Source organism: Musca autumnalis, unplaced genomic scaffold (genome assembly GCF_047663935.1).
Source record: "Musca autumnalis isolate F117 unplaced genomic scaffold, ASM4766393v1 scaffold_1, whole genome shotgun sequence".
In the NCBI taxonomy this organism is placed as follows: domain Eukaryota; kingdom Metazoa; phylum Arthropoda; class Insecta; order Diptera; family Muscidae; genus Musca; species Musca autumnalis.
Window position 1 is genome coordinate 56,875,087 of NW_027411644.1, and position 14,313 is coordinate 56,889,399.

General features: G+C 34.8%; 1 protein-coding gene across 19 annotated transcripts in view; it reads left to right on the plus strand.

Annotated features, from left to right (window-relative positions):
- Positions 1 to 10,998: 10,998 nt before the first annotated feature.
- Positions 10,999 to 14,313, plus strand: part of Cdep (Chondrocyte-derived ezrin-like domain containing protein) — a 254,904-nt gene continuing 251,589 nt past the window's right edge. For 6 of the 19 annotated variants that reach the window (XR_012411622.1, XR_012411623.1, XM_073975223.1 and 3 more), the window contains exon 1: positions 11,002 to 11,214. The gene's annotated coding sequence lies outside the window, so the exon portion shown is untranslated. Of the gene's footprint in view, positions 11,425 to 12,350; positions 12,566 to 14,313 lie in introns of those variants that run through there. The other 13 variants (XM_073975232.1, XM_073975332.1, XM_073975286.1 and 10 more) reach the window with 10 other exon arrangements.

Below are 14,313 nucleotides of genomic sequence, written 5' to 3' on the forward strand. Positions count from 1 at the left end.
GCCAAATTTTATGTGTTTTTTGTATTTTTCATCTAACTGCGACGCGCATTCGGGTATTTCAGAAAACATATAATAGTATCAAAGTACTAGCGATTACGCATAATTTGATATGTATATTGACTATGTAGCTCAGACAGCATCACAGTAATCCACTGCCAAAGGCCAAAATGTAGTGCGATATTTTTTCGAAAAACCCTATTTTTTGGGTACAGTATTTACAATATCCTTTTGATCTACTAGAACGGCGAAAACAGAAACTGCAAAAACCGAAAAAATGTGCGTAAAATGTTTTTGAAAATATCGCGGATTAAATCGCGGTTTCTGTGGATCGTTTCCTTTTCAATGAAGAAACTAACACATCACTCGGTTTTTGCGAAAACAGCGGTTTAAAAAATTTAGTGACATGGGCTTTATAGTGTGATGCTACATCCACGGTTCTTGATGGTATTGATCGAAATAGGTTTAGATCGATGTATTTTTTCATGGATGATAGTGAAATCGGATGCGCATAAAAAGTGTATGCACTTTGTGCAAATTATAAGCATTATACAGTTTGTTGCACACTAAACTGCAGACGATGCTACATCTTAGCTGCCAAAGTAAATCCTGGCAAATTAAATTAAAAGAGAAGAATTCGCTGTATTGGTAAACCGCATACGCATCAAACGATTTTGAGGATTTCGCGATTTACACGCATTTCAAAATGAACATTACCCGATACAGTTTTATTTCAAGATTATACCCCATTTAAAGGAACCCAACATGTATTTGAACGATACCCATATCTTCCGCTAGATGTTAGCGTGTATTCGAGATGTAATTAGAATAAAAAATGTGATTTTTTGCGTGAAATTTAACTAAAATAGAAAAAATAACTCAGTAGTGCGATTCTGTAACTTTTTTGAATAACGAACCGACAACGGTAGTTAACACAAATATTCGGTTGAGTTAACGAATGTGCTGTAACTGTAACTTTATGTTAACGATTGCAGAAATCGTTAGCACATACCGACGAATATTGATGGAAAGGCAAATTGTCAAATATATGTATTTTGATATTTATATAGAAAAAGTTGGCAACCCTATGCCTGAGTAAACGTCTGTTCGGTTTGCAGCTGATCGCTTTTTTGTTTTTATCTTAAATATCAACTGTTGGCTTTTGTAAACAATCAAATACTTTTGTGGAAAGATTTTTTTGTTCCGGCAAATTGAAATTCAAAGAATATCTCAGTCAAATACTGTGGTTTCAAAATATAAATTTTTGACTGTGTTACGCAATTATTTTATTCTTTGCTATTCTGCTGTTTCTCTTTCCTTTGACTGGAAGTGCCTTGCCGTTGTTGCTGTTTTTTTTCTGTTATTCCTCATCTGTTGTTGCTAAACAATATGCCTGCAGCGAAGAAGCAAACATTGTGTGGTAAATGTAATGAACCTGTGACTAAAAATCCAGGCGCCCCAGGTTCTATTCAGTGCAACATTTGTGATAGATAGGTGCATGGGCCCTGTGCTAATTTAAGTGAAAAAGAGCTTGCTGCACTTAAGGCAATTAGAGTCAGTGCCTTTATTTGCACCACCTGTGAATCCAACCTTGATAAAAGCCGAAATAACCGTGGTGCAACTTCAGATGACATAAAAAACATTAACAAGAAACTGGATTCCTTCACTGCTTTGCATCAGGGAGAGCTGGGCTCAATAAAGACAGCTATTGAAAAATTGAATGCGCAAATGACGTCCTGCCTTAACGAAATAAAAAATGATGTTGCGAGATGCAATGAGAAAGTTGCTGCTGTTGAAACGTCGGTTAAAGCTCTGGAGGATGAGAATAAACTCCTTAAAGCGGAAAATAATGCTTTGCACCGTAGATTGAATCGTGCGGATTTTCTTATAAGTGGATTGCCTGATGGTTTAAATGATTTGGTTGAAATTGTGATTTCTATAGCAGCTTTCTTTAATGTGAATTTGGAACGTCGTGATGTCGGTTTAGCTTGTTACATTAATAACAAGAAACATATTTTAGTGAAACTTAATTGTGCAGAACTTCGAGATAAAATCATGCGTGAATATTTTAAGAGTCGATCCTTAAGGGTATCTGATATTCTCCCAGCTGATGGCGGAGATGTTTCGAGAAGGGTTTATTTGAATGACCACTTTTCTCCTGAGGCTAGTAGCTTGAATGCCGTCTGTAATAAGCTTCGTCGACAGAATGTTATTTCGAAATACAAAATCATAAACGGAGATAAAGCTAGAGCGAAAATTACGCTGCCTGATGGTAAACAGATTGAACGAGATGCTTCTGGTTGTTCTTTGCTATTCACAAATCATAATTGACTGATCTATTTTCTTTATTATATACCTATTTTTTCATATTGTGAAACCTGGATACAGCTGTAGCTAGTTTACAACTTCTATTTTACCTCTATGAGGTTTTTCAGCTGGATCCTGGTTCAATTATTTCATTCAAAGTTGTATACATATGCATATGTTGATATTTTATTTGATCTCTTTTTTTTTAACTATGCGATGAGCTGTATTATTGATTGAATTTTTGTTTATAATGAATCGTAGTGTTTGCAAAAGATTCTCGCATTTATATTTCCTTACTTGGCTCACCATCTGCTATGTTTTTGATGTCTTTTAACGATAATCTTGGTCCAATAGTGAGTGGTAACACCTATCTAAAAAGTTTATTGCATCCATATAAAAATAATCTTAAAATTGCTCATCTAAATTGCAGGAGCATTAAACCTACTACTAAATTTGATGAAATTAAACGTATTTTGGAAGATAATACATTTGATATCTTTGCTATTTCTGAGACATGGCTCTCGTCTGATATATTGGATTCTGCTGTTTCTATTCCAGGCTTCAACATGTGTCGTAATGACCGTCAGATAGCAGCTAGAGGTGGTGGTGTTGGAATATATGTTTCTAAGGGTCTTCAATACAAGTATGTTTCTAAAACCTCAGTCCGACATTGTGAGTCTCTTTTCATAGAATTGCAATTTTCTAATACTAAACTTCTTTTCGGTGTTGTTTATTTACCTTCGGGTAATGTAGATGTTTTTGAGAACCTTCATTGTGACATGTTTGCTGAATATACTAATATAATAACTGTTGGAGATTTCAACTGCAATTTATTTAATCCTTCGAGAGCAAACCTGTTTCGGTCACTTTGTACTGGATTGAATCTAAATATTGCTCATAACTCAATCCCTACGCACTTTGACTTACGTAGTCGGTCGACATCTCTGATTGATTTCATGTTAGTCAGTGACTGTGCTCTCTTGAGCTACTCTAATCAGGTTCAGTGTCCTGCGATTTCTGACCATGCTCTTATTTTTGCATCTCTCTCTATTAATTATAATCCTTTACCAGACTATTTTGAATTCCGCGATTTTAGGAACACTGATTGGGATGGTTTATTTTCATTCCTTGCCTCCTTTGATAGCAGTTTAATTGTAGAGTGTACGGATGTGGATGTTAAATGTTCTTATTTATGTTCTCTCTTCGATGAACTTTTTTCGTTTGTTCCTATTGCTAGGAAAGAAATTCGTTACTCGGGTGATCCTTGGATGCAGTCAAGTGGAGTCAGGTTTGCTACTTCGATAAGGGATTTGGCTTTCCTTTCTTTCCAAAGGGACCCATCTCGGCAAAACTGGCGGGTCTATTGCAAGTACAGGAACAAGGCAAAATCTGTTATACGCAAAGAGAGGAGAATTCATTATGCGAGGCTTTATGGAAGAATGGATTCCACTAGACTTTGGAAGGTTCTAAGAAGTCATGGCTGTGTTGGAAACAACAATGAGGGGATAAATATTGATGTAGATACTATCAATGAGTTCTTTGCAAATGCTTCTGATGTATCTTACGATGTATCTTTTAATGTGGATGATTTCCTAGATGCTGATTCGTCTTTTTCTTTTCGTTGCATTAATGAAGATGAGCTTTGTGAAGCAATAAATAAGGTTACATCTAAATCTGTTGGTATTGACGGCATACCTATATCCTTCATTAAACTAGTTTTTCCATATGTCTCGGGCCTTATACTGAACCTGTTTAACTCTATTTTAACTACGTCAGTTTTCCCATCTGCGTGGAAGACAGCTCGAGTAGTGCCAATTCCAAAATCGCGGTCTGTTAGGGATTCTGATGACTTGAGGCCAATTTCTATTTTGCCTGCTGTATCAAAGATTATGGAGCATGTCATTAAGAATCAAATGCTTCAGATTTGTGAAAGTCGGATGAATGATTGTCAATTTGCTTTTCGCAAGGGACATAACACTACTCATTTATTGCTTCAACTAACTGAATCTGTTCGTGAAGCCATCAACGATGATATGGTTAGTGTTCTTATATCCTTAGATTTGTCCAAAGCCTTCAATTCTATTAATTATACCTCACTTATTTTAAAATTGAGAGATGAGTTTAACTTCTCTAAATCTGCTTGTAAACTAATTTTTTCCTACTTGTGTGATAGGAGCCAGTTTGTTGTTCTAAATGGTTGTCAATCTAATTGCCTACCCTTGTTCTCTGGTGTTCCACAAGGATCTGTACTTGGTCCCCTTCTATTTATCCTATATGTGAATGACCTTCCGCGTTGCACGAATTCTGTTTTTTGCTCTACTTTTATATTTGCAGACGATATATTCTTGCTCTTTAATAGTAGACGTGATACTATCAACATTCTTGAAAGTAATATAAATTCAAATCTAAATTATTTTCTTCGTTGGGCGACAATGAATTCATTAAAAGTCAACCCTTCTAAGACCAAGGCGTTATTTTTTGGTAATAATAACCTTTTGCCTAATATTGACATCTTCTTGGATCGCACTAAAATCGACTTCGTACAGCAGCACAAATGTTTGGGTGTAATTATTGATTGTGATCTTTCATTTGAGAGTCATATTGATGCTTTGTCTGGGAGAGTTTGGGGTATGTTGCGTAGAGTTTATGGATCAAATTTATATCTCCCTTACAGAATTAAGTTAATGCTGGCGAATTCTCTATTGTTATCTCAAGTCTTGTATGGGTTTGAGGTATATTCTGGCACTATTGGCGGAAATATTGACAAAGTGAACCGTATTGTGAATACTATTACACGTTTTTTATTTAATCTTCGACGAAGAAGTCATGTATCTGAACATGTCATTCGTTTTCTAGGGTGCTCATTTGATATGTTTGTCAATTATCGTTGTGTGTTGCTTTTTTACAATCTTATTAAAAATGGCATGCCTTTTGCTCTTAGTAGGACATTTACTTTTTTGAGCACTATTAGAAATCCTCAGATTTTTATTCCTTTGATTTGGAAAGATGTGTATTCTAAGTCTTTCTTAGTCAGAGTCGCTCGGTTTTGGAATTTTTTACCAATAGAACTACGTATTTTTTCTCACACCAATAACTCTTTTCGTTTGAAAATCCTTAGATACATGCAAAGGCTACGTGAACAACAATCCATATATATTTAAAGTCATGTATAATAAGTCACTCTTTGAATAATCAGCACATGTTGAGTTACTACTCTTTGGACTTTTTTTATTGTTTTTTTTTTCTTCTTTAACTGTTTTTATGGCTGGGGAGCCGATGAAATATATCTGCATTTAAATAATAATTATTTGTTATATATTAATGTATTTAAGTAAATTAAATTGAATTTATTATATTATAACTCAGGTTTTTTTTTGTCTTGAGATACGTTTAATTGGCCATTGAGGCTTTGTATCATATATGAATTTTGAAATAAATAAATAAATAAATAAATGTGTTTTTGAATTAAAAATATTATTTCTTCGCAAATACATGCATAAAACGCGTAAGGGAGGAAAAAAGGTCAGCGCTAACATAAGTATCTGCAAGTATCCCAACAATGCGAAACACAAGTATTCTTTCAACTTCTAAAGCGTCAAGTGTATATGTATGTATGTACTTCTAGGAGGCAAATAAATCACATAGATTTTCGTGGGTTTATTCCAGGATACGAATAAACATGTCATTCGCATCCAAGGGCAGGACAAGGGAGTGGGCAGGACATTGTAATCGCTTGTCAAAAGGTCGCTTTGAAGTGAATTGTATTATTATGCATGTACAGATCAAGACATTTTTAACACCGCAATAAAACGAAGCGTTAATTTTGCCATATGAATATTGAGTTTTGAAATGACTTAAGCCCTTACAATGATGTACGTGTGTCCACGTTACCGTCATTTGAGTTTATATATTCACATATTCAATTCACGCCCACATCAAATGGCATTTCTCATAACGGAGAGTATGAAAAGTTCGGATATGCGAACATATACGCTATTCTTAGCATTCTGTTTATTAGTGATGCTGAGTTTAAATCTATAATATTAAAACAGAACAAAGTAGGTTATAGGAATACTATACACGTTTTGGCCACGTAGAAAGATAGTGTTAAGGGCATTGGTATTTTTTTGAAGCTTTAGCTAAGGGCTAGGGTAGCATGAAGCAGCTTCGCCACTTTTACGCCTTTGCCAGCGCCGATTTAATTGATGCTATGTACATGAAGATCGTCCAAGGGCAAGTTATGAATTAATCGAAGATCTACAACTTTTTTTTTTGTGATCTTTATGCAGCTTCAATAAAATCGGCGCTGGCGAAAGCACAACAGTGGCGAAGCTGCCCCATGTCATCCAACATAGTTAACCCTTATTTAAGAAGATTTTTCTCAATAAGGCGGAATTTACCTTGTGAATTTATAAGGCGGAATTTACCTCCTTATTAACATAACATATGTTCATATAAAAGCGCCGTGGTTAAAATAATTCAGCAAAATATTGCAATAACGTACTGTCGTTAAGTCTTAACGACTACTTTTTTTTTGGTTGTTAACATAACAATAATTTTCGGTAATTAACGACAAAATTTACCGACAAAAATCGTTAAAATTGGTATACAGAATAGCACTTACCGAAAATTATCGTTAACTACTGACATTCGTCGTTAAGGAGTTACAGAATCGCACTACAGACCTATTTTTCAATCATTTTCTTCAACTAACTCACAAAATAAATTTTAATAAATATTTTCTCTTACAAAAATTTTATAAATTTCCTCAATATATTTTTTTGTTTTTGCTATAATATGCAAACCACTAAACGGGTTTATCTTGTTTTGGTTTCATTTGAATCTTCGCAATGTTTAGGTTACGTACATATTTTTTATATATTTTTCAGATGCATAAATAGCTTGAATTTTATAAAAGCAAGTTGCAAACTACCAATTGTTTTGAATTCTTTCCTAATTTCCGCGAAAATTTACAATTTTTTCACTAAAGTACAGTACACATTAGGTGTGTTCGTTTACTCAACAATTTGTACAAATTTGTACAAGTCCAGTAACTTCTTGTAATCGACTAAGGTCTTTTGCATTGTACTGTAGAGTAAACGAACAACATCCAGTAATAATTTGTACAAATTTTGAGTAATGTCATGTTCACACGAGCGTTTCAATTACGTTGTTCACCTGTCGAACGACGTACACGAATTAACCCGTTTCCACGACGCCATTCGTAATTAACAGAAACATAAACAAAATTTCCTTCATTTTTGTTTCCTTGTTTTCACGAACATTTGAACCGAAAACACATAAAATATACATTAAATGATTAGGAAAAGCAATAGACATTCCTTCAAATGTATCTTCTATATTTAACTACACACATTTCATTCATTTTTTCCATAAATTCTGAATAATTTTGTATTTTCAATATATTTTTATATGTATGTTTCTATTTTCAAAATTAAAGAGAGAGAGAGAGACATGTCCAAACTATGTTTGTGTATACAGACTTTCAGTTATTTCTTTCCTTTTTGTTTCTGATTTTTTACGCGATTTTGAACTAATGGAGAAAAAAAGGTGTGTGGAATTAAGAAGGAAACACAACCATCTTCCTTCTGCATCTATATAAAATGTTTAGTTCATTAATTTCATTCATCTGTTTCCTTTTTTCTAAAGGCCCCCACTCATTTATCAGTCTGTGCCGTCAGTCCGATGAACCCTTTCTGTATGTGTGACTGACAAGTGTGTAGCACGAACCATCAGTCAAGTCTAAAAATCTTGAATTTCTCCTCCAAAAATGAATGAATTCTACATCTACGTCTTTTGTGTTCCAACACCAACATTATTTTCTGTTTTTCAAAATTATTTATTGACAATTTGAAAATAAACACAATTCACCCAGACTGATGGGGGTTCATTTTGAAATCAAAACTATTTTGATTTTCATCAGTCTTGGAAAACTCACACATACATTCTCAAAATTTCAAAAATTTACACATACTACCATAAATGCTGGCAGTCAGACTGACTAATGAGTGGGGGCCTTAACCCTTTCGGCTCGAACTTTTTTCCTCGCATTAGTAGTTACTTTAAAAACATAGAATTAAAGTATAAGTCAAAACTAAGACATAACATAAATTGGTGGGCGTTACCCCACCTATTTTGGAAGATACAGTACATTTTATCTAAAATTTATTTGCTCATTATTTTGTGCAATTATGTAAATATAAATGTTATAATCGTATAGAAGTATACCTCTGACCTTACTTTTGAAGAATCAAAACTAAAGTTTAACATAAAGCTCATACATTTTGATTTAGAAACGATTTAAATAATTTGGACACATCGATTTTTGACATGCCGTGATTTTCCAGATTTCACACTGAATAATGCATCGTAGTTCTGTTGATCGGGATACAACTGGCACTTTTTTATAATTTTTGCATTCTTAGGACTACAATTAGCCAAAGCAATGTGTTCTTTGAAGAAAAAATTCCGTTAGTTTTAAATAAAACGACGTTAAAATCGAAGTTGCTTATAAGCAACGTTGGGGCCGAAAGGGTTAACAGTAGTGCGATTTTCTAACTCATTTTTTGAGTTACCGACAAAAATCGGTAACATTAAAACGCAAAATAATGAATGAAAAGTTGAAATAAAAGTTTACAACACTGTTGATATCGTCCCGGTCCACACTGTATTGGCGTTCTTAAATCGAATTCCACACTACAGCAATTTTATGGTTTTACTCTACTATGGAAGTCGATCTAGAGACGCATAATTTCATGCAGTTTTTTCAATCAAATCACTCTAGTGTGGACCGGGACATCGGTGGAACTTTACGACTGCTGTTTATTGGTCGCTAACTTACCGGATAATATCGTTAATTACCGAAATTATAAGCATTTTAATTCTACCGATTTTTGTCGGTAACTGAAAAAATGAGTTAGAGAATCGCACTACAGATATTCTTTGGAATTGACAATTTAAATAACGCATGTTTTATAAAACATGTTAGATGTAAAAGCTGCTTTATATTTATTTTCACAAAATATCGTTAAAGATATCACCTCGTTCGATCTCAACGCTTTTTTATTCCCTTTTCAATATTTCTATTTAAAACCAACTGAAAGACTAAAGTCACTTTAGGCAAATATTTGCTCCAGCAACAGGCAGTGTGCGCTTACTGAGAGCAAATGCATTGAAATTTATGCTCACTTGATCTCAGTAAGAGCATACTGTCTGTCGCTGGAGCAAATATTTGCCTAATGCAGCGTTGCACAATCGGGCACACATGTTCGCTCAGTGAAAGTTTCTCATTCCAGCAGCGTCAGGCGATAAGGCGCCCGTGTGCGCTCTTTTACCGTTGCTCTTTCCACACACACAATTCAACCCATTGAAAAAGCATGCACTCAATTACACTGTTAGTGAGAGAGAGAAGCAAATGCAAAAACAACTCAGTGGGAGCCCTCACTATACTGTCTTTGCAACGAAGCTCGTAGCGTCAGGCACCATACTTTTCTATTGCATACTTTACGGGGCGTCATTGTGTGAGTGCATGCTTTTTCAATGGGTTGAATTGTGTGTGTGGAGAGAGCAACGTTAAATGAGCGCACACGGGCGCCTAATTGCCTGACATGGGGCTCAATTCTGTTTCTATGAAAATGTGAAATGAAAACTTTTATAAAGGAAAAAAACTGTCAAATGAAAAAAATTATAAAGGAAATATTTTTCATTTCAAATTTTCATAGAACAAGAATTGATACCCTGGCTTTAGAGCAGGGTCGCGCTGTCTTTGCAAAGAAGTATAGTGAGGGCGCCCACTGAGTTGTTTTTGCATTTGCTTCTCTCTCTCACGTACAGTGTACGTGTAAATCAATGGTGCACAAGAAGAGAATGCTATTTGGGTTTTTGTATGGGAAAGAGAGTTGCAGTTAACTTTTTCGTAAAGACGCGTGCATGGCTGGTGTAAATAAACAAACGATGAATATCATGTGGTTGTTGTTTTTTTCACCCATGCATACACATATGCTGTAGTATTGATGGAAATATTATGGGCGACGCTGCTTTAGAGCCTTTTGCCGAGTTAACCTTCTTTAGGCGGCCATCAGACCATCTGCTTTTTCACATGTATAACATCAGCTGTTCTGTATATTAGTATACCCAAAGTACATGTGAAAAAGCAGATGGTCTGATGGCCGCCTTATAGTACGTTTATATATAACCGGATTTAACAAACCCACTGTGTTTCAAATGTCAATTCCTTTGTTTATATTTCAAATAAATCCTCATAAAGAAGGTTAACCTTGCAAAAGGCTATAATATAAACATGGCCTTACGAGGATTTATTTTACGTTTGCGCTATAGAATTGACTCTTGAAATTCAGTGGGTTTATTAAATCTGGTTAAGTGCAAACTGGGTATAACACTTGCGTTTATTATTTACGACAGTTAAATTCAGACAGTTTCATTGTCATCATAGCAAACGTAAACGTATATTTCTTTACCCAAAATGCCACTTAATAGTACGTTAAAATTTCTTTTTTATTCCTTTTTTAATATTTATATTCAAAAACAACTGAAAACCGACGCTCACAACGCCTCGCGGCGCCCAACGCTTGTTATGCTACTTCCTGTCAAAAAATACCTTTACACAAATCGTCGCCCGCATTGCCAACCACAATGCAAATGTCTAAACATCTGTGCGCTTGTGGGACCATGGCAAGGCAACATTTTCGTTCACAGTCGCAGTCATTTCGTAGCAGTGAGTCGTGAACGGGTGTGTTTTAAGAGATAAAATAAATCGCTGCGTGACATAGAAAAAAAAAACAAGAAGAAAGAATTTTTTACACTACTCTGAAACAGCAAAGAAAAGTGTAGAATACAAGAAATTCAGTGCAAAAATTTACATTGAAAAATGTAATTAAATTTTAACAAATTTATATGCAAATTAAAGTGTGATTTGTAAAGAATAAAAATATAGAAAAATTTCCAAAAAATTATTAAAAATTGTGGGAGTTTTTGAGGAAAACATGAATCTTTGCAAAAAATCAAATAAGAAAAAAAAAAAATAGAATCGAAAAATTCCTATATATGTGTGTGTCGTAGGGTCGGTCGGTTGGGGTGCGTGTATGTGTGTTGTATGGATGATGTGCGTGTGTTTATTTGGGTGTGAGAGAGAATCAAGTGTAAAAGTGTGTGTGTATGTTTGTCTTTTAAGACTCGTTGTGTATACGTGAAAAATTTCTTTACAACACCCTACCCTTGATTAAAAAAAAATATAAAAAAAATAAACCAACCAACCAACAACACCATGGAACCTCAATGACAACATTACAAAAAATAACAACAACCTTTGTTAACGACCAATGAAACTAAAAACAAGTCAAATTGTGTGTCAAGTGGAAGAGTACTAAAGAAATTAGTTAAAATTGTATTTTCTGTTGTTGTTTCGACGTTGTTTGTTTTCTTATTTTTGTTGTTTAAACAAAATTATTATTCAACGCAGTTATTTGTTTGTGAAATGTGAAAAGAAAGCCAAAGAAAACATTCGAAGACATGATTAATTTGTAATGTTATCAAACATTTGTTATTGATTTTTTCAATTGTTTGTTTTTGTCATCTTCAAACAGTGCTAAATTCATTTTAAAAATGCCTATGGTTTAAGGCAACCTTAAGAATTGCCATATCACAAAAAAAAAAAAAAACAAAAAAGTGTTGTTTTGTGTTTCCTATTTCCCATTTCCTGTGGATGCAACCCATTTCTTTTTGTTGTAAAATATGGCAATTGACAATTTGTTCGGGATTTACTATAAGCATTTTTGTTGTTTTGTTTTCTTTTTTTTTGACCCACAAGACAAGTCTCTCTCTCTTATAGCTCACACACATTGTTCTCCCAACAAAGTATCTCAACTCTGCCTTGACAGTTGCTCACTTCATTTAAGCCTAGTGTTGCGAATGATGGTGTTGCCAACTCTTTAGAGTTAAAAACGCCAGTTTGTGTGAAAATTCACGGAAAATAGCAGTAAGAAGAATGATTTGAAAAAGTGTTCAGTAAATTAACAACAGTCAAGCTGATATTAAGTTCCGCGGCATAGAAAATTCTAATTTGTACTCTAAAGTTGAAAAACCTGTGAAAATAATCAAATTATTATTGAAATTAAATGGAAAATACTGTATAGAAATTTCTATACTCTACTCCAATGTTGAAAATTAGTGAAAATAAATGCAATTTTGATTGAAATTAAAGAAAATATATCTACATGCAAATGTGAGAATATGGTTTATATGGATTAAGTTCATGTTTATATCAAATTGACCAAAGTTATGACATCATGTTACCGGAAAAAACGAGAATATTCAAACGGAGCCAAGAGCTGCTTAGTCTAATTCAGGGATATCGAACAGAGAACACGAATATGGGCCACTGATAAGTCGTAACATCGTATCATGACCAAAAAACGTTCCAATTTGAAAATTGACGCAAGTTTTCAAATCAGTGAGTTTAGAGAGAAGATCTATCTATACTTCAATCTGCGATCTTGAATAAAATATAGCAGCCAGATAAATTTTATTTAAAATTTTAGATACATCGGATTTCGTGTTTCGCAATTACGGTTTCTACCTATTCAATGACTCTTCAGAGCCAATATGACCGACCGAAAATAAGCTTAAATCTACCAAATAAATCAAATCGAAATGGAAAATTGCAGTCGGATTAGCCAGAAAAACATCACGACAACATTTCGGAATGCCCAATTGACAGAATTTGAACTTTCAAACCTTTTTGTATATTAAGGTCTAAAAAGTAAGAATCTCTACGTTACAGCTCTCGTTAGGCTTAAATTAGTGTTTGATTAAGAATCACACTGCCTCCAGTTGTGGATCCATATGTGTATATCTTCAGCCCAAAAGTGCCTGCTTGGAATAAATGCTGAGATTGTGTCAAACCTGAAAGAGGTGGGCATATAATAGCTTGTGTCATTACAGTCGCCAGATTCAAGTCAAGCTGGCTATCAATTATGTTTAAGACTTTCACATGTCCAAAATGTGCAACTCTCGGAGTCTAAAAGCCATTCTCGAAGCTTAAAACTGGAAATTGGAGATGAAGAATACCGTTCAAATCTAAGTGTTTTTGATTGCGGTGATCAGTACTGACGCAGTCTTTGCACACTTGATAGTTTGGGCAGTAGTGCCTTATTCCCAAGTGCCTTATCACCAGACAATATAAGAATAACCACTTTATATACAGCCAGTTTATGGCTTATGTCTGATTCCCCAACTTTTCCCAAAGAAGTTAATTTTCCTTGTCCATGTCAAGCAAGGATCAAGAATTGCATCGAGGAGATTGTGCAAAGCTGGTGGCTGGAAATCGTGAAGTTTGCATTTCCTGGTGAATAGTTTCGTATCGTTGAAGCATTTATGTTACATTCTCCCCATTCACTGATCGTGCATAAGTTATCGCACATTGGGGGACCAGTCCCGATTTGTATGTAATTAAATCTGGTAGTAGTGTCGGTGCGTGATAGACCTCATTCCCCTTAACAAGAGGGAAGTGAAACCCATATGGCCATTAAGATCGAGACCAGTAAAATCTTGATTATGACATGCTGGAACACGTAACTGATCTGACAGTTGAAGTATTGTGGAACCTGAGTAAGTGGAGATGTGAAGCGAAATATTTCTGTAATGGCTTCAAGGCTAATACTGCACCTGCCTTCGTCCTATTAAAACCTAGGAAGTCTTGAAGCACCCTCTCATCTATGTCGTCACAAAGACGGATGTGAAGGTGCAGGTTTCTCCTGGTTTTTATGTGTCTAGATCTAAAAGCAGTTTCTTAAAGTATTCTGCGTCAATTCTCCTTGCGGCCCTGCAGGCGTAGGCAACTGTGGGACCGAAAAACGTAGCTTCACTTCAGACTGTACTGAGATAACGGCTTCAAGATTTTACCCATTTACAATGAATACCAACACCGCAGCAATCAATGAAGCAAAATTACAGGGAGCGAAAAATCCTTTC